This window comes from Eurosta solidaginis, chromosome 1, assembly GCF_040869045.1.
Source record: "Eurosta solidaginis isolate ZX-2024a chromosome 1, ASM4086904v1, whole genome shotgun sequence".
Taxonomy (NCBI): domain Eukaryota; kingdom Metazoa; phylum Arthropoda; class Insecta; order Diptera; family Tephritidae; genus Eurosta; species Eurosta solidaginis.
In genome coordinates this window covers 135,211,453-135,232,547 of record NC_090319.1, presented here as the reverse complement: position 1 = coordinate 135,232,547, position 21,095 = coordinate 135,211,453, and the positions used below count along the sequence as shown (strand labels likewise).

The 21,095-nt window shown below is 44.6% G+C and overlaps 1 pseudogene; it reads left to right on the top strand.

Annotated features, from left to right (window-relative positions):
- Positions 1-4,241: 4,241 nt before the first annotated feature.
- Positions 4,242-21,095, top strand: part of LOC137237869 (phosphatidylinositol 3-kinase catalytic subunit type 3-like) — a 33,265-nt pseudogene continuing 16,411 nt past the window's right edge.

Here is a 21,095-nt window from a genome sequence, read left to right as displayed (position 1 = left end):
CATCTCAATAACTGCACTCTTAATGTGAGTCAGCGTAAACAAGCTCTGCGACTTAAACCTTGGATTACCCGAGATCTATTAAGGAAAATAAAGTTCAAAAATAAGTTAGGCAAAAATGTGCTAAGCATCCCAATTGTAGGAAGCTTCGCTCTCGCTACAATAAAATTAGCAATCAGTCCAATAAAGCAATACGCACTACGCGCGATACATTTTTTAAAAACAAGTTTAACTCAGCTTTGGGCAATACCAGAAAAGAATGGGGCGTCATCCACAGTTTCCTAAACCGAGACAGTGTAGGGAGCCACGAGCCAGTTACCCTACGTGCTGAAAGCCAGCTAACTACAGACCCAGAAGAGTTGCTAACAAATTTAATACATACTTCACCTCGATTGGTAATTCAAGTTCAACCCTTTGTGATTGTCAGTTTGCAGCCAATCTACCCTTATGCCAAGTTGCAACTAATAGTTTCTTTTTTAACCCCATATCCAGCTTCGAAATCGCTAAAATTATAAAAACATTGACCAACTCTAGCTCTTGCGGCGATGACGGTATTTCAAATAGTTTATTAAAAAAAATATCGCTCAATATAGTAGATATACTGAAACAATTATTCAATAAAAGTATAACTCAGGGTGTTTTTCCTGATGATCTTAAATGTGCCATTGTAATCCCGATCTTCAAAAAAGAGGATAAGAGGGACGCACGTAACTACAGGCCCATATCTCTACTCCCATCGATTTCCAAAGTATTTGAAAGGGCGGTTAAAAATAGAGTTGTGAACTTTCTAGATAAATCGAACTTTTTCAGCCCCATGCAATTCGGATTTCGATCCAGACTCTCAACAGAGGACGCTCTACTAGATTTCTGCTCCAAGGTGTACAAAGCTCTGGATAGTAAAAGTAACTGTGCTGGTTTATTTGTCGACATAACAAAAGCTTTTAATATGGTAGACAGGAATATACTTCTGGAAAAAATACATAGTGCATGTTTTCATGGCTTTATGTACAAATGGTTTACATCTTATCTTTCTAATAGAATACAAAAAGTTAAAGTGGGTAGTTACTACAGTAGCCTGCAGGAAGTTAATCTGGGCGTACCCCAAGGCTCTGTTCTTGGCCCGGTACTGTTCCTCATTTATATTAATTCAATTTTTTCAATTCCATTGAAGGGCAAAACGACTGCCTTTGCAGATGATCTTGCCATTGCGTATAGTACAACGAGTTACTTCGAACTAATATGTGATATTAGCCACGATGTACATATGCTGAGGACTTGGTTTGCTTTACACAAGCTACTAGTTAGTAATAGAAGTTGATGTATTTTAGCATTGCTCCCAAAGAATTTGAGGCTTGTGATCTTTTTTCATTCAGCAGAATGCGCACGTTTTAACATGCATCATATGGCGTGCACTTTGAATGGCACGAAAAGTTCATTTGCAACCAGCGTTAAATGCAGTGATAACTGCTTCAGGATTGATGTTGTTGAAAATTTCAAATACCTAGGTATTATAATCGATATCATTTAAATTGGTCTGCACACATTCAGAAACTAAAACATTACTTTCTGTACACTACCCGTCACTTCTATCGTCTCAAAAAGTGTTGCACTATGTCCACTCTAAAAGCTGTTTACTATGGTCTAGTTCAATCGAAACTCCAATATGGAATTACCTGCTGGGGTGGCGCCTCGGCTAGTAAGTTATCACCCATTGTAACACTCCAAAAGGGAATTATAAGACGCATATGTGGCGCAAACCACAGGTCTCACGCTATGATATCCTTTAGGAGACTAGAAATACTACCATGTCGTCATCTATATTTATTTAAAGTCCTAAAAACATTCTTTATTAGATCGGGGTACTTAGAAAGTTATCCTTCTGAAGTCTACAACCTTAGGAGAAATCTGCTTCCATCGGTACAAATCCCGCATGCTAGGACATCTCACTTCAGAAGTTTTTATACATACACGTCGTGCAAAATGTTCAACACTCTCCCTACTTCTGTACAAGTCATAAGAAATCTTAACCTATTTCAAAATAAAATAAAAATGTATGTATCTGATTAGTTTTAGCCACTACGATCTAGAAGCCTTGCTGAGGACGTTGTTGTAAGCCATATCTAACTTTTTTAACTATATAAACTGTTTCTCTATCGGAACCTTAACTAATTAACGAATTATCAATTGTTTCTCTATCGTAATCTTAACTAATTATCTGAATTATTATGAGTTTATTCTATAATATTATTAAAAACTATACACCCCACACTGAAAAGGAATTTTACTATGTGAACTGGCATTTAATACTATTTTAAAAATTTAATATAAAAAATGCCATGTACTTTTCTTATGCTATAGAGTAATAGAATGTGCTCTTTCAATATTGTAATTTATTTAAAATATGCATAAAGAAATGTTTAATAAATAAATAAAAATAAATAATAAATAGTCACCACACTCCTCAGCAATGTAGGGCGTTGATCAGACAATTAGATAAAAGCGTTGGGCGCATGGAATTTCTAAAAATGTGAGGCGTAGCATAACCTGATTAATGTTCAGTTGGTGTTATTTATGACTATCAATAGAAATTTGACGGAGTGTGATGACTAGTACCTAGGGCCTACCTAATTATTTTCTACCTTTAGTATTATAACTACTTGATGTATGTATTGTTTTCAATAAAAACCGTTTAACTTAAACAATTTTTTTTAAATTATTTTATTAAACTTTGTAATTTTTCTGTAATATCAATAAGAAAAACTATTGTACTAAGCACTTTGAGCATGTTTCGCTAATTTAATACAGATAATATTATTGATATAATAGTGAACAGCGGAATTAATGCTTATAAAAGCAATTCTATAAACCCAATGTTACAAAGCCCTTAGGGCACGCCTTTAATTATTCCTCACAGTCCGGATTAAAGAGCATATAGAATTAATATTTACCTAAATGGTGAATAAAAGAACAGCAACAAAAAGGCAACACTTAGAGACCAATCGCAAGGCGATCAGCGGGTCACTCATATACACTTGTATAAGGTATGAATGTTGGAGATTTCGCTGATGAAGAAATGGAATTCAGAAACATGTCCTAGTAACCATCGCCGTTATTTATATTCAATATCCCACCCTTGTAGAAGAAGAAAGTACACTACCAAGGGAGACACAAGTCACCCTGGCCCAACTTCGTTCTGGATACTGTAACAGGTTAAACTCTTACTTGTCCAGAATCAACCCCGACATACGTAATGTATGTCCTGCATGTGAATGGTCCCCACGTGACACCAACCATCTTTTCAATTGTAATGTGGAACCTACGCCTCTAACACCTATCTCCCTATGGTCCGCCCTGTTGAAAGAGCCAGTTTCCTTGGACTCCCGTTAGAGGAATTTGAAGACAATTTGTGAGTGGACAACATAACAACAGTAACCATCGCCGTTTGTAAACTTTGTAATTTTTCTCTAACAGTCGTGTTTCTCATGAAGAAAAAGCAGAGGCAGAGAGGCGTGAGTGCGAGTAGCTTGAGCTGCTAACCACCAGGAATAACGCCCGAAAATTTTACCAAAAAATTCAGCTATAGACGGAAGGTTGTAAGACCGGGCAAACTCCTGTAAAAACGAAAACGGCGACTTTGTAACTGATGTCCAGAAAGTACTTAGATTATGGAGGGAACAATTCTCTGCTCTCCTAAATGGGGACTGCGATTTACCGCACGATGATGATGGAATAAATGTCCCCCCACCCTATTATGACGAAGTCAGAACAGCAATAACCAGATTGAAAAACAACAAGGCCGCGGGCGCTAATGGATTCCTGCGGAGCAATCCAAATACGGTGGCGAGGAGTTGGTAAGGCGCATGCATCAACTTCTTTGTAAAATATGGTCGGACGAGTGCATGCCCGACGATTGCAATCTAAGTGTTCTTTGCCCAGTCCACAAGAAAGGGGATTAGTATCGCATTTAAGGTCATGTCAAGTGTAGTGTGCGAAAAATTGAAGCCCATCGTGAATCGGCTGCTTGGACCTTCTCAGTGCGGCTTCAGACCTGATAAATCTACCATCGACCAGATTGCCACAATGACGCGAAAAAAGAATCGACACACATCACCTTGTAACGTAGCGTTACAATAACATTACCCCCTGTACTTCCTTTTCTTCACTTAAGCCTGACCCCCGGTACTTCTTTTTCTATAGCAGAACCCCTCTGTACTTCTTTTTCTATAGCATAGCCAACAATCACTATGGTAAATAACTACACGCTACCAACGACTGATGGCAAACCAATGGTGTGCTTCGTCAAAAAGATCATCACACGAGATAATCACAATAGTGGTGTATTAATTTCTCAAGCAGTTTGCGGTACCACCCGTGTAAAAACAGAGAATTTGCATTTTGCAATTCAGTCCTCGCAGGTGAGCCAGCGGGAGTGGTTGTCTTTTGAAAGACAAAATTGCCACTCCGGCTAGCTAGCTGAGTGGTAGGGGCGCTGTCATGGGGCGGGTCACCCTTCACCTGGGCTGGACGGCGCGTTGTGGTATCTTCGGACTATATCCCTCCCTCGTCCACCTAGGTGTTGGGCGGAGGGGGGGGGGGGGGGGGGCACGACGCCCTAATGACTAATTCGCCCCTACCCCGCAGCTCGGACTGAGCGGAAGGAGGCGCTGGTATGGCCGCTACTTCCTTCCCGCCAGTGCTACGACGACCGTTGGCCGTCCGCCATACTACCGCCGTGCCCATCCAGCCTTGCTGGTGCCGCCGCTGCAAATCCAACCACTGGCCGTTCGCCAGTTGGCTGCCGCGACGACCGTTGGCTGTCCGCCATCTTACCGCCGTTATGCTGCTGCTTCTATCCCGCCGCTGCTTCCATACCGACGTAACAATCCTTCCGTTACCCGACCGTTCATCCGTCCTGCCGCACCTCCTCTGCTCCAACGACCGTTAGCCACCGCTCCGTCACCTCACCGTCGTGCGACGGGAAGCTGCTGCCCGCCTAATACCTCCAGTGCGTGTGTTCGTAACACATAAATATTGTGTTTTTATTCAGTAGGGGTTTGTGGGACCTCTACTCGACTCTGGATTGACTGAGCGTTTCCCCAGCCTTAGACAAAACCCACCTCATAACCTTTTCGTCGATTTTAAAGTCGCCTTCGACAGAACGAGAGGAGCTGCCTATATGCCGCTATGTTTTTTAATTTGATGCTGGAAAAAATTATACTAGCTGCAGAACTTAACCGCTCTAGAACAATATTCTATAAAAGCGTGTAACTGCTGGCATATGATGATGACATTGATGTCATCGGCCTGAACACCCGCGCCGTAAGTTCTTCTTACTCCAAACTGGAAAAAAAAGGGTAAAGACGGGTTTGAGACGAATGAGGACAAAACGAAGTACCTGCTGTCATCGAGCAAGGAGTCAGCGCTCAAGCGCTTTGGCAAGTCATAATTTCGAAATAGTAAAAGACTTCGTTCAACTCTGAAAATCATGCTCTACAAGTCACTACTGTATGGTGCAGAAGCATGGGATCATCAGATGATCAAAATCGCCGCTAGGTGGCGCAAGGATCGAGATATTCACAAAAATCGTATTTGTGGTCCGATTTGGCTCATATTTGGAACACATAATACATACGCTTCCCAAGGCAGTCGGTTCTATGTACCGGAGCGACTCGGGATTTTTCCCGACCAAGGACTGTCATTTCAGTGTGACCCCATCTAATTTGTTTCGTCCCTCCCACAAATTGTCATCCTCCCAGCAGCTCCTTGCAGCAGGACTGGCCCATATTCTCTTACTCCGGGAAGGCATCGAATCCAATCCGGGTCCGCCTCCTGACCCCGGTCCTGAAAAATGGTTTTGCTGCATCTGCCGGAAAAGAATCTTTTTAGGACGGTCATACTCTGTTCAGTGTGTCTCGTGCAAGGGATGGTTGCATCGGACAGGTTGTTCTGGGCTTGATCCCAAAACCCGACGTCCACGTAACTTTTATAAATCTTTTGTGGCTCCTTGCTGTTCACGCCCAAGGGCGTCCCGTAGTCTACGTCTAAGCGCCCCCCACTACCTTCCAGCAGCCCCGCTGCTCAGCAAGCCACAACAAGTACCCGCTGCTGCTCGCGCCCCACGGCGCCAACAACTGCTTCGACTCATAACAACAATCTTCGTTGTAGAGTCGGAAGCAATGCTGAGCAACAGCCTCTGCCCCTGTCTTCTCCCCCCTCTTTTCCGGCAGCAATCGTGTAGCTCAGGGAAACAGACTCTTAGTCCTTACCTCCGTTTGCACCGTTTGCCAGCACAGAATATATATGTCTGCGACATCCGCCCAATGCAGCTCCTGCCTTGGGTGGTGCCACTTCCCTAGATGTTCTGGTCTCCGCGACGGCAACCCCCCGACGGGTTTCATCGCGCCATGTTGCCAGGCCGCAAACCCAAATCATCCGGGTACCCCAATGCTTGCCCAAGGACGTCCAGTCCTAGGGCCACAACAGCAATTGCGTCCTGGCCTTCCCCAACCCAGCCGTAGTCACCCGTCACTTACCCCCAGAGTGGCGACGTCTCCCCTTATGCACATCAGAATTCTGCAGTTAAACTGTAATGGACTAACTGGGAAGATTACGGAGATAGTCGATTTCATGAAGCGGCACAACATCCGCATTGCTGCGATTCAAGAGACTAAACTCACAGCAAGATCTGCATTGCAGACCTGCTCTGGATATAACGTCCACAGGAAAGACCGCGAGAGCGGAAATGGAGGCGGTCTCGCGTTTATCATACACCACTCTGTGCAATATTGTATATTTGATCCTGGCATCGACCGCAGGGACAATGTCTTAGAACGTCAAGGCCTATCTGTCCGGTCAGGCGATGCAAACCTAGAAATCATCAACATCTACATCCCTCCTGCCACCTGTTGCCCCAGTGGATACCGGCCTAATATTAGGGCCTTACTCACTGGCAACAATCGCATTATCTTAGACGATTTCAATGCCCATCATGATCTATGGCATTCAAACTTGCGGGCGGACAGTAGGGGTGAGATGTTGGCGGATCAAATAGAAGAAACGACGTTCTGCACAATAAACGGAGACGCCCCCACACGTATGGTAGGAAGCTGTCACAGCTCGCCAGATATCTAAATTGTGAGCGCAGAACTCGTAAACTGCGTCAACTGGCAGCCGATGGTAACATTGGCATCCGACCACCTGCCCATACTTATTTCGCTTGAGCGTAACGCCGACTTCATCGTCACTGAAAAACGCACTTTCATAAACTTCAAAAAAGGAAAGCGGGAAGAATATAAATCCTTTACAGACAGCCGCCTAGCTGCCCTCTCTATCCCGACTGATTCCCGCCAAGGGGAGCGTGCCTTCCGTAAGGTTATTAAATCCGCCTCGGCACATTTCATTGCCGCCGGGAGAATTCCCGAAATCCGGCCCCACTTCCCGGCGGAGGCCGCAAACTTAGCGAGAGAACGTGACCTTATAAGACAGCTTGACCCAGGCGACCCCCAAATAAGGGATATAAACCAACGCATCAGATTGCTTGTAGATGAACACAAGCGGGCGAAATGGGAGGAGCACCTAAGAGGTTGTAACCTCTCTACCGGTGTAGGTAAACTTTGGTCCACCGTAAAGTCCCTATCGAATCCGACTAAGCACAAAGACAAAGTTTCCATCGCCTTTGGCGACAAAGTGCTGTCGGACGCGAAAAAATGCGCGAGCGCTTTCTGCCGACAATATATAATGCATCCTACGGTCGACAAAGATAGACGGAGATCCAATAGACGCGCACATAAACACAAATTCAGCACGTCACCAATCACCATCACCGCTAAAGAGGTTGAGGACGCCATTGGTCGTGCTAAACCATCCAAAGCAGTGGGCCCTGACGGCATAGCCATGCCGATGCTTAAAACCCTAGGGAAAGAGGGGTTCAAATATTTAGCACATGTCTTCAATCTGTCTCTTTCCACCTTTGTCATACCTGAGAAATGGAAAATGGCCAAGGTGGTCCCGCTACTAAGCCTGGGAAACCAGCTAACATAGGTGAGTCGTATCGTCTGATATCTCTCCTATCGCCAGTGGCAAAGACGCTTGAAGCCATTCTGCTCCCGTATTTCCAAGCAAATTTGCAGCTAGCCCCTCATCAGCATGGCTTCAGAAAACTCCATAGCACTACCACCGCGCTGAATGCCATTAGCACCCAGATAAATTGCGGTTTAAATCAATATCCCCACCATAGAACAGTACTCGTAGCGCTAGACCTATCAAAAGCTTTTGATACGGTCAACCATGGCACGTTACTGCAGGACCTGGAAGGGTCTACCCTTCCCCCATGTCTTAGAAGGTGGACCGCAAATTATCTGGGTGGTCGGCAGGCATCGGTGCAATTTAGAAACGAAACATCAAAACCAAGGAGAATTAAACAGGGGGTGCCACAGTGTGGTGTCCTATCCACACTTTTGTTTAATTTCTACATATCTAAGCTACCTTCACCACCGGAAGGAGTCACAATCGTTTCCTACGCCGATGACTGCACAATAATGGCCACAGGCCCAGGCCCAAGGATCGATGCGCTATGCAATAAAATAAACGGCTACCTCCCTGATCTCTCCAGTTTTTTCGCCTCGCGAAACCTGGCATTATCACCGACTAAATCTTTCGCGACCTTATTTACAACATGGACGCCCCAAATGTCGACCATTTTGAACATCCACGTCGATGGCACTACGCTACCGACTGTCCGACACCCCAAAATCTTGGGTGTGACGTTTGATCAGGATCTACATTTTGGTGAGCACGCAGCCGCAATTGTTCCGAGAATTCAGAGCCGTAACAAAATCCTCAAATCCCTCGCTGGCAGTACTTGGACAAAAGATAAAGAAACGCTCATGACTACATACAAAGCAATTAGCCAGCCGATTACGTGCTACGCGTCACCCATATGGTCGCCAAGCCTAAAAATCACCCACTGGAAGAAACTACAGGCCTGCCAAAATACTGCTCTCAGAATCGCCACGGGCTGTCTTCTTATGTCCCCAGAACACCATCTGCATAATGAGGCGAGAATACTCCCCATCAGGGAGAGAAATGAGATGCTGACCAAACAGTTCCTGTTGAATACCCAGAAACCTGGGCATCCCAACAGACATCTGATTGATGAACCAGCACCGCCTAGGGGCTTAAGGAGTCATCTCCGTAAGCATTTTGAGGAAATACGGCACCTGAGAACCCAGCCGTATGAAGTGAAAAAACACAAGCAGGTCCTTGGTGAACTCCATAAACAGGCGTCGGACCTTTATGCCGGGAATTGCCCGGTGAATCCAGTACTTAACGAAAATTATCCAAAACTTGCGGAAGAGGAACGCACACTCCCCAGGGAAACGCGTGTCACTCTTGCTCAACTTGGTTCTGGATACTGTAACAGGTTAAACTCTTACCTATCCAGAATCAACCCAGACATACAAAATGTATGCCCCGCTTGCAATGTGTCCCCACATGACACCAACCATCTCTTCAATTGTAATGTGGAACCAACGCCTCTAACACCCCTTTCCTTATGGTCCACCCCTGTTGAAACGGCAAGTTTCCTTGGACTCCCGTTAGAGGATGTTGATGACAATTTGTGATCGGTCCCGGCTATTAGGTGGGCGAGCATTGCTACAACAACAACAACAACAACAAGAGAAAGCAAGCTATGAAAAAAATTCGCCGCTAGGTGGCGCAAGGATCTAGATACTTACAAAAATCTTATTTGTGGTCCGAATTCGCTCATATTTGGAACACATAATACATACATGAATAGAAAGCGACCTATAAAAAAAATCGCCGCTAGCTGGAGCAAGGATCGAGATATTCACAAAATCACGGTTTTATTGAAAGCTATACTTACATTAAGTAATAATAATGCTAACAGAGAAAATAAAATAATTTAAAAAAAAATTTTCAAGTTGAACGGTTTTATTGATAACAATACTTACATTAAGTAGTAATAAAAATAAAAGATAGAAAATAATTAGGTAGTTCCTAGGTACTAGTCATCACACGCCTCAGCAATCTAGGGCGTTGATCAGACAATTAAATAAAAGCGTTGGGCGCGTGAAATTTCTAAAAATGTGAGGCGTAGCATAAGCTGATTAAGGTTCAGTTGGTGTTACTTATGACTATCAATAGAAATTTGACGCGTCCAACGCTTTTATTTAATTGTCTGTTCAACACCCTAGATTGGTGAGGAGTGTGATGACTAGTAGCTAGGACCTACCTAATTATTTTCTATGTTTTAGTATTATTACTTCTTAATGTAAGTATTGATTTCAATAAAACCGTTTAACTTAAAAAAAAATTTTTTATTATTTTATTAAACTTTGTAATTTTTCTCTAATATCAATAAGAAAAACTATTGTACTAAGCATTGTACGACGCCCTAATGACTAAACCACCCATCCCCCACAGCTCGGACTGAGCGGAAGGGGGCGCTGGTATGGCAAGGGCCACCCTTCACCTGGGTTGGACAGCGAGAGTGGTGTCTTCGGATTATCTCCCTCCGTCGTCCACCCAAGTGTCGAGTGGTGCGACGCCGAACGACCAAGCGACCCCTCCCCCCTCAGCTCTTGTATAATAAGCTGGTCGGAGCGTATTTAACCACCCCACTAGCGAGCTAGGTAGAAGAGTCTACGCCCGGACGACGAGAGTGATGTCTTCGGACTATCTCCCTCCGTCGCTCTGGCCAGGCAGGGGATGGCTCGCCACCCGAACGACCGCAAGACCCCCTCTCCTCAGCTCTGGTTTCGGCCGCGAGCCGATGCGTGTGCACAAGGGTCTGCCGCTGTGCCGTTAAGGTGCACTTCCCCTCCGCGCACGGATCGATCCGCGGTGTCTCGGCTGGTACAGCCCCGCCCCACTTACGGACCTATTAGCGTGCAATTAGGGAGGTTGGGGTGTCCAGCGGTGAAACCAGCACTAACCCGAGTCCTCGCAGTCTCCTCCCCAGGTGACCGACCCCGCCGACTATCAATCCTGCCGAAGACTACCGATTAATCCGATCCCGCCGATACCGTCAACCTAGCCCTCCCGGAACGAGCCGCCCCTGTTCAAGTAAACCCCATCGCGAGCCCACTCACCCCGGCCCTGGTACGCGCTCCGTAGCCCACCGCCGCTGCTTCCATTCCACCGGTGCTACGCCGACCGTTGGCCGTCCGCCATACTACCGCCGTGCCGATCCCGCCTTGCTTGTGCCGCCGCTGCAATACAACCACTGTCCGTTCGCCCTCCTATCGCCATTCCTACCGCCATCTTACCGCCGTTAAGCCGCTGCTTCTATGCCGCTGCTGCTTCCATACCTCCGTACCAATCCGCCCGTTACCCGACCGTTTAACCGTCCTGCCGAACCTCCTCTGCTCCAACCGTTATCCGCCGCTCCGCCCCTTACCGCTGTGCGACGGAAAGCTGCTGCCCGCCTAATACCTCCAGCCGTGTGGGCGTGTGTTCTTAACACATAAATATTGTGTTTTTATTCAGTAGGGGTTTGTGGCACGTCTACTCGACTCTGGATTGACTGAGCGTTTCCCCAGCCTTAGACAAAACCCATCTCATAAACTCTTCGTCAATTTTAAAGTCGCCTTCGACAGGGCGAATGGAGCTGCCTATATGCCGCTATATTTTTTGATTTGATTCTGGAAAAAATTATACTAGCTGCAGAACTTAACCGCTCTAGAACAATATTCTATAAAAGCGTGTAACTGCTGGCAAATGATGATGACATTGATGTCATCGGCCTCAACACCCGCGCCGTAAGTTCTGCTTACCCCAAACTGGAAAAGGAAGGGGTAAAGATGGGTTTGAGGTGAATGAGGACAAAACGAAGTACCTGCTGTCATCGAGCAAGGAGTCAGCGCATAAGCGCCTTGACAACCGTGGCACTGTTGGCAGCCATAATTTCGAAATAGTAAAAGACTTCGTTCAACTCTGAAAAGCATGCTCTACAAGTCATTTATCGTACCCGTTCTGCTGTATGGTGCAGAAGCATGGGATCATCAGATGAAGCTGCTCTGGAGGTTTTCGAGAGAAAAGTTTCTCGAAAAATTTATGGACCTCTACGCGTTGGCGATGGCGAGTACCAAAGAATATTTAATGATTAGGTTTACACAGACAGCGAATTAAAACGCTGACTAGGCCATGTTATGCGAACGAATGATGACGCTCCGGCTAAGAAAGTGTTTTTATCGGAACCCGCCTATGGAAGCAGAGGAAGAGGGATACCCCCACTCCACTGGAAGGACCAGGTGGAAAATGATTTAAACTCCCTTGTTGGAAGCGACTGGCGCGCTTTGTTGGACGGCCACACCATTTAAATGGTTAACCGCCAATTAAGTAAGTAAAATGTGCAATGAATTACATCCTGCGATAAAAGAGTGTGAAAATATTAATAAATTGAAAGAAATGTTTTTCGGGGCAGTGTGGATCCGGGGAAGTCGGGCGTGTGCGTTGCAAATAAAAAGAAAGTAAAGAAAGGAATTAGCAGCGAGTAACGGCAAATGTATTCACGTTATAAACAATATAAGTTCTTAGCTTTATTTATTATCAAAAAAGGAATTACTTCACAAACCAATTCGAAAATTCAATGTTCTTAAAATTTTTAATTACGCACTCATGCACGCCAAATATTAATAATATGACGACCGCAAATTGTTAAATAAATTGCAATTCAAACTAGAAATATGGGTGGCTGATTGCCAGACAATTGCCAAGTGCAAATTCTAATGTTATAATCGTAATTATTAAAAGGAATCACAATCGTAAAGTGCGATTATAGCGTAAATTATATGCACAAACTATGAAAGATACGTAATAGGATAACTCACCTGTGAGATAGCTGCTGGCGCTCGAACGTGCAAAAACAGAAGCATCCGGCTCGAAGGACCAAATGTTAGCCTCGCAGAACGCTCGGTGCGCGGAGGTCCAATATAATTGAAAGAAAAAAGAAAACACATATAATTTCAATATTAGTATTGTATAATAATTGATTTATTATTTGTTAAGTGGGTATAATTAATTTACCTTGTTTGTGATGTGGCGGGACCGCAGCAGTTGATCTTCTTCCTTCGTGGTTGAAATTGAACCGCAAAATGGAAAGTGATCTCCGTGTTGACGGACCGGAGATCGTTCGGGGGTTTTCCAAGGGATATTTGTTATCCGATGGAAAACTCAGTTACCCGTGTTAGTGTTGCATATATGTGAACATACACGAATGTGTATGCATGTGGATGTGCAGTACAAGAAAATATGTATAAATGCATACTATTTGCACTAAATAAATTATGTATTAGAATGGCGGTGTTTGCAGTATAAAAATATTTAGGTCCTGACCTAAACATGCCGGCCCCCTTGTTAAGCAACATCTTAAAATGAAGGAAGGGCATGCTGAAACGGTAATGCGCGCGTATTACTTAAAACTAGATACAATATGTTTGTATTATTGAGTGAAAATGTGTTGGCTGATCACGTCCGGACTTGTTTGCATATAGTAGCCGCTGTAGGAAAAAGAAGCCACATATTAAAGCTGACAACAAGAACGGGTTATAATCTAACGCACATTATACATTATACATATTTGGACTGTATTTATTTGTATTTATCTCTTTTGTGTTCCGAGATTTTTCGTAGTCTGAACGTCTCCGTTCCAGATTTCGACGAATGTAAATTAATTTTCCATCTGGACAAAGAGGCCAAGTCTCTGTTCCAGATTTTAACTTTATGAGGTTAAATGTTATATCCAGACGAAGAGGACGTGTCTCCGTGCCAGATTGGATTTATTTTGTTATATTATATTTGAATTTAAATTTTTGGTTTTATTTACAAAAAAAAAAAAATGAATTTTGGCTAGGTGGCGAACGCTGAATGGCATACATATGTATATGAAATTATTTATATTAGTATTGACCCTCTGACAGGCGCTTATAGCAGATTGACCATGTGCATGGACCTGCTTATGGGTTGTCCAAAGTTCGGGCAGTGATGCAAGAATGACCGCGTGAGCGCAGAACTGTTTATCAATGGGTTATTGATCACTTTCTAAATGCTCCCTGAGTACATAATATTTCTTCTTTGTATTAAATTTCGTGTTTCTGCATTGGATACGTAGAAAATGAATAAATTACACTTGCGAGTGATTAATTCATAATTTCTACTGAATACAATAAATAAAAATTTGTATATTCGAATCTGATCGAAAATTTATAATTTGGTTTTTATTTTTGTGATTTAATTTGTCACAAAGTTTTTTTGCCACCCAAGAAAGTTTCGCTTTTTCCAACTAAATTTGGGGATTTTGGTAAAAATATTGTAGTTGAAAAAATTTTTGTTGCGAAAAAATTCAAACCTTTCGAGTTTTGAACTTATTTTGCAATATTTTTCAATAAAGTATTCGTGAAATCAGTAATTACAAACAGGGGGGAAAAAAATAAGAATTAGAACGGATCATGTTCTACTAAAAACCAATATTGGTGTGAAAAAAATGTTCGCTATGGCAATACCATACCGCATAGATGAAATGTCATATAAATGCCAAAAGCGAAATTTAATTACATAGTAAATATGCCGGTAAGTAAACATAGAGGAATTTTGTAATTTATTAATTGTATGATTTGACAAACTTGTATTTACTTTTCTTTTCAGATTATGCCAATTAAATGATGTCCCTGTGTGTACATATGTATGTATATACACTATGCTGAATGTAAGACCCAAGAAGATTTTATGTTGCAGTGTTACCGGTCGATGCACAGGCAACAACAACAGAGAGTAGGCAAGAAAAAACTTTAAGGACTAATTAATGGAGTGCGTCCATCAGGTTTGCATATTTTAATTGATTAGGAAATTCGGAATTAATTGCTTTGTGCACAATTGTGTTATTTTGAGTGAAAAATAAGTATTGTTTTTGGTTCATTTGCTGGCTCACAATACCCTACAAAAAATGGTGTAAGTTATTATAAGAAATCCCTCACTAGGGTAGGCACCTTGTCGTTGGTGTGAGGGCTTAGCCGAACTCCATAGCGCCCGACTATGACACGGAGCTGTTTAGGACTGACATCTACGCCGTTTCGCCTCATAGGAGGGCGGCGGGATGTCGGTGACCAAGAACTGCCAACCCCCTAATCCAGGGTGTTATGCGGACCGTGCCTATTGGACGATTTGCAGCCAGGGGATAAATTCGGCTGTATTCGAACGGAGCCTTCCCGATACCGGGCCATCTCGGGAAGTAGTTATGGCCTTACCGCAGTAAGGGGCGCTGCTGTGGCGGACGGTTCTTTCCCCGTATATAATACTGGACCGCTGAGCCCGCCTTGTCGGGCAGGTGGTCGTACGACCAAGATGAACAACTCATTACCTGAATGTAATAAGGAGGATGTAAAGAGGAGAACTGAGTCGCAATCCAAGGACGACAAATACGAATTAAGCGATGCGTCGGACTCGGGGAGCGAGAGTAGTGCTGATTCAATGAACTCCGTGTTGGAGAAGCACACAAATGAAAACGGAGTAGAAGAGTGGAGAAGGGTACGGAGCAGAGGAAGTAAAAGAGCTCTCTTGCAGTACCGTGCAGCACTAAGAATTGTACAACGCTTGGGAGCAGTGGTCGACCCAACAGAAGTGGAGATCGAGCACTTGGAATGGGCCCATGAAGCGGTAGAAGTAGGTCGAAGGCAGTTCAAAAGGTTTGCTGCGAGAAACCCTCGGTTCTGCAACCGGTACGAGGAGGAAGAAGCATCGAATTGCAGAATGAAGAGGCAACGTTCGGCAGAAGGCGACAAGCCTGCTTTCAAGAGGCAGAAAGGACCCAGTCCTAGAGCCGCGAGGCAGGGCAGTCGCATAGACAAGACAAGTAGGCCCAAAGCTGTAAGACAGATGGGTTCCAATAGCGAGGTAGCAACTATCTCGAAAGCTGCCAGTCAGAGGGAAGTTCCAACTACGGAAGTAGGAGATAAGCCAAAGGGAGATAACGCTAAGACTACGGCTTTCTCGGAGACGCTAAAGGGAGTTAACGCGAAGACTCCGGTGTTCTCGGAGGTTCCAAAGGGAGATAACACTAAGACTCCTGCTTTTCCCGAGAAGATGAGTGATGTGGCAAAGCAGTCACTGACTGTGGCGCTGGTTGATCGTAGCAGTCCGTTCGGACAAATGACTACTGAAAGGTGGAGATCTGTGGGAAGGGAGCTTATTAGCTTAATGCTTAAGATGATGCGGGAACAACCAAGTAAGCCCCTTCCAACCTTTGATTCGGGGGGATGGTATAATGGTGTGAAGATGATAGCGTGCGACAACATCGCGAGCCTGCGGTGGCTGGAGGAAGTCGTTCCAAACCTCCAAAGGCAAGGCACGAACGCGCGGTTTGAGGTGGTGGATAAAGCGCAAATCCCCACGGTACCAAAAGTTAAGGTATGGATACCATGCGTGATGAAGTCGGAGGATACACTGCGACTTCTGCAGAATCAGAATCCGAACATACCGACACAGGATTGGAAGGTACTTACTGTATCTCGGCCTACCGAGGATGGTCAGGTCTACATCTTCCAAATAAACAAGCAGGCGGAGGATATTTTGTACACGCAGCTTGGCAAAATGTCCTTTGGCACTGGCAAAATTTATATGCGACTCAGGAAAAGAAGTCCCGAGGATAAAAATCCTAACACGCTGGAAGTGGGCGAAGTCGAAAAGGACTTCAGAAGCCTAAAGGAAAAAAAGACAGGTGGAGGTCCCCGACGTCACCACGAACGTGCTAGAAGAGGACCAACCCCTAAATGGTGCTGTGACTCGCACAGAGGAACACACGGCACAACATTCACGAGGGGCTGAAGGGGGCCTCGAATACTCTAAACCAAAAGGGCAAGAGGAGGACGACGACGTCAAGACGAAGGTGCTGGAGGGGGACAAACAGCCCAATGGTGCTGCGAGTCCTACAGATAAACCTCCAACACAGTAAAGTGGCGTCGAGCGAACTCCTCCTAACCCTTGAGGAGGGTTCGTTTGACGTGGCGCTGATCCAGGAGCCGTGGCTCTCATCGGGAGGAAAGGTTTCTGGACTTAGCGCGCGCGGGTTTGGCGTTTACTACGCACAAACGGAAGGACGGGTGCGAGCTGTAGTAATGGTAAGGAAAGAGCTGCATTCATATATGCTGCCTAATTACACCACCGAGGATCTCGTAGCGGTGGCCGTTGAGCAAAAGAATAAGCAGGCATTTATCCTGGCGTCCTGCTACATGGCCCATGCTGCGGAGGTTCCACCGATGGAGTGCAAAAGGCTAGTACAGGAGGAAGGGCGCAAAGGGCGGTTGGTCATAGGCGCAGATGCAAATGCGCACCACAATGCGTGGGGAGGAGCAGATACGAACGAGAGAGGCGAATCTCTATTTTGTTACATCCTGCAAACCAATTTGCAGATAGCCAACAGGGGAAATGTTCCTACATACATTGGTCCAACATCCAGCAATGTTCTGGATATTACATTGAGCTCCGAGCGTGATATATCAAGGTATGATTGGATGGTTCTCGATAGACCATCCTTCTCCGACCATGCGTATATAAGCTTCAGCATCCCACTAAAGAGGGTAGAGAAGGGAGGAACCTTTAGAAACCCTAGGGCAACGAATTGGACTAGATTCCAGAAACATGTAGAAACGAAACTGGGACAACCCAAAGAGGTTGCTAATGTAGAGGAACTGGAGGAGTCGAATGAATTCCTAACAAGGACGCTTATGACTGCGTATAACAAAGCTTGCCCTCTAAGAAGATTCAGAGGAAAAGCAAAGCCGCCATGGTGGAGCAATGAGCTGAGTCTTCTAAGAAGACAGGTAAAAGAAATGTTTAAACTCGCAAAGACCGCGGAAAGCGAAGCGTGTCGGGACGAGTACAGGGATCTGCTGAGGATCTACAAGCGTGAAATTACCAGGGCGAAGAGAAACTCATGGAAAAGTTTCTGTACGGACATAGAGTGCTCCAGTGAAACAGCACGGTTGAAAAAAGTCCTAGCAAAGGGAAACATAGTCCAGGGACTAATAAAGAAAGAGAACGGGGAATGGTCACGTGATAGTGAGGAATCCCTTGAGGTGCTTCTCGATACACATTTCCCAACGGGAGACGGTTTAGAAGAACCAGCAGACATCACTCACACTTCGATCACGGAGCTAGTGGTGCCGGGCTTGGTGACCGATACCAAGATCGAGTGGGCAGTGAAGACGTTTTCTAAGTTTAAATCGCCGGGCCCAGATGGTATATTCCCGGCCATGCTACAAATCTCAAGTAGGGCGGTCGTGGAATGGCTTAAAATAATATTCGATGGGTGCATAAGACTGAATCATGTACCGCACTCTTGGAGAACTGCTCGTGTAGCTTTTCTACCAAAGGCGGGGAAGATCGGTCACGTGTATCCCAAAGACTATAGACCCATTAGCTTAACATCATTTCTGCTCAAAACCTTTGAGAGGCTGATAGATGTGTACATAAAGTCCAACGTGGATGAAAAGCTGCTCTCCACAACACAGCATGCGTACACCAAAGGCAAGTCGGTAGACACCGCATTGCATAGGGTGGTAATAAGCATAGAGAAATCCCTGGAATATAAGGAGTATGCTCTAGGAGTCTTCTTGGACATTGCCGGGGCTTTCAATAATGTTGCAAAATGGGCGATTATGGATGGTCTTAATTACATTAAAGTACATCCTGCCTTAATCAGATGGATCGGCTGCATGTTAAATTGCAGAAAGATTACATCACAATGGGGATTGTACGAGGCCACGAAATCAGTGGACAGGGGCACGCCGCAGGGAGGGGTGCTATCACCTCTGCTGTGGACACTGGTCATCAACCAACTGCTCAGGCAATTCGATGAGGGACCCGTAAAACTTACGGCTTACGCAGATGACGTTGCAATTGTCATAAGTGGAAAATGCCTTCCAACTATAAGTTCTTTGATGGATCGGGCGCTTCGGGATATACATACCTGGGCATCTAATGTCGGGCTGAAAGTCAATGCAGAGAAGACGGATATGGTCTTGTTTACAAAGAGGTACAAGCCCCCAAATTGGACCAGGCCTAAGTTAGGTGCGGTGACCTTACAGGAGAAACCTTGCACAAAATATCTAGGAATCATCCTAGACAGTAAGCTGTCATGGAAGCTCAACTTGGAGGAGAGGGTCAAGAAGGCCTCAACGGCAATCTATGCATGTAAAAGAATGCTGGGGTGTACGTGGGGCCTATCGCCCTCTCTTTCTCATTGGGTTTTTACAGCGATTGTAAGCCCTATTCTATACTATGGAGTTCTTGTTTGGTGGAAAGCCACACAAAAAACAACATACCTCAAAAAATTAGAGGGGGTATGCAGACTATCGATGCTTTGCATTACGGGAGCCCTGAAAACAACCCCGACGGCTGCACTTTATGCCATTCTGCACATTCCACCTGTAGACCTGGTAGCAAAGAACAAAGCGTTAACGACCGCAACCAGGCTCGATGCTTCGGGGCAGCTTGAACGCCGACCATATGGCCATAGTAGTATAGCGTCCTCAGTCACAAGACGAACAGACTACATGATTCCCTACCTGCACTTTGAGGGAGATCTTAAGGCCACAATAGAGGTGGACGGTTGGCGCAAGGGTGCGCAAATGGCGGACGAGGCGATACATGGGTACACCGATGGTTCCAAAATGACCATCCTACCTACCGGTTTAAAAAAAAACTATGTAAATTTGTTTGCAATTTCAATGCTACACATTATTAATACTCTGAGCGAGTGGTGGTTTATACCCGATTGCATCTGAGGTTTATACCTACTTGCGAATTTGGTTTTTAATGAAAAATAATGGAATTTAATAAGAAAAAAATGCTTATGTATTGTAGTTGTCCAATTACACCAACTTGACGTGAAATTTTGTCAAGTTCTTGTAGTTGTACCTTGTAATTGAAACATTATTAAAACGTTTTGTATTAGGTACATTTTGATGAAGAAAATAAAGATGGTAGCTTTTTGAAAACAAAATGGTGAATTGAATTTATTTTCCTAAAATTATCGAAGTAAACGATTGTTGTGTAGTTTGTTAATGTTTTTAATTATTATCTTTATTTTTCATTTCTGAGGCGGATAAGTTTGGTTATATGCGAGGGTTTCGTTTCGGTTAATTTTTATTTTATGCCAATAATTCGAAGTGGCATTACATATTTTAAAGAAGTGGAATGTCCTAATTTAAGGATGGGTATGGTCATGGGTGGATACCTCTCCACTTGTTTCATTGGCTGGTGGAAGTAGAACCGGTTTGGCCAAGGGCCTTGTAATTTGACCTTTTTCAGTCGTGATATCGAAAACTCGTACAAGGTCGTTTGGTCCCGGGTGGAGTTTGACCACTCTTCCAAGTCTCCACTCGTTTGGAGCTACATTGTCGTCTTTCACGACGACGAAATCCCCTATTTTGATGTTGGCTTTCGGGTGTTTCCATTTAACCCGCTTTTACATTTCTAAGGCAAAAGGTTTGATGCAAAGCTTTTAATTTATGCCACCTATTGACTATGGAGGCAGGATTCTCATTCGAATATATTTCTGGAGGAGCGAGAAGATATCCGCCTACCAGGAAATGACCAGGGGTTATGGGTTCTATGTCGGTCGATTCGTTCGACGCTGGACTTAATGGTCGCGAGTTGAGGCAAGCCTCTATTCGACAAAGTAGAGTTGTGAATTCCTCGAAGGTATATTTATCCCTACCTGCCACTTTTCGAAAGTGGCTTTTTAAACTTTTTACTCCTGCTTCCCACAGACCCCCCATATGAGGAGAGGCAGTGGGGATGAAATGCCATTGCAGAGCATGCAAATCAGCTATAAATGCCCTAAACTCAGATCTAAGTGACCGTGAGGCTCCGACAAAGTTAGTCCCATTGTCGGAATAAATATTTTTCGGACATCCTCGTCTGGCGATAAATCTGGAAAATGCTGCGAGAAAGGATTGGGTGCTAAGGTCGGTTGTGGCTTCCAAATGTATGGCTTTCGTAGTAGAGCAGACAAACAGACAGACATATCCTTTCGAAATTCGACACCATCTACCTCTATAACTTTTTATGTCGAATGG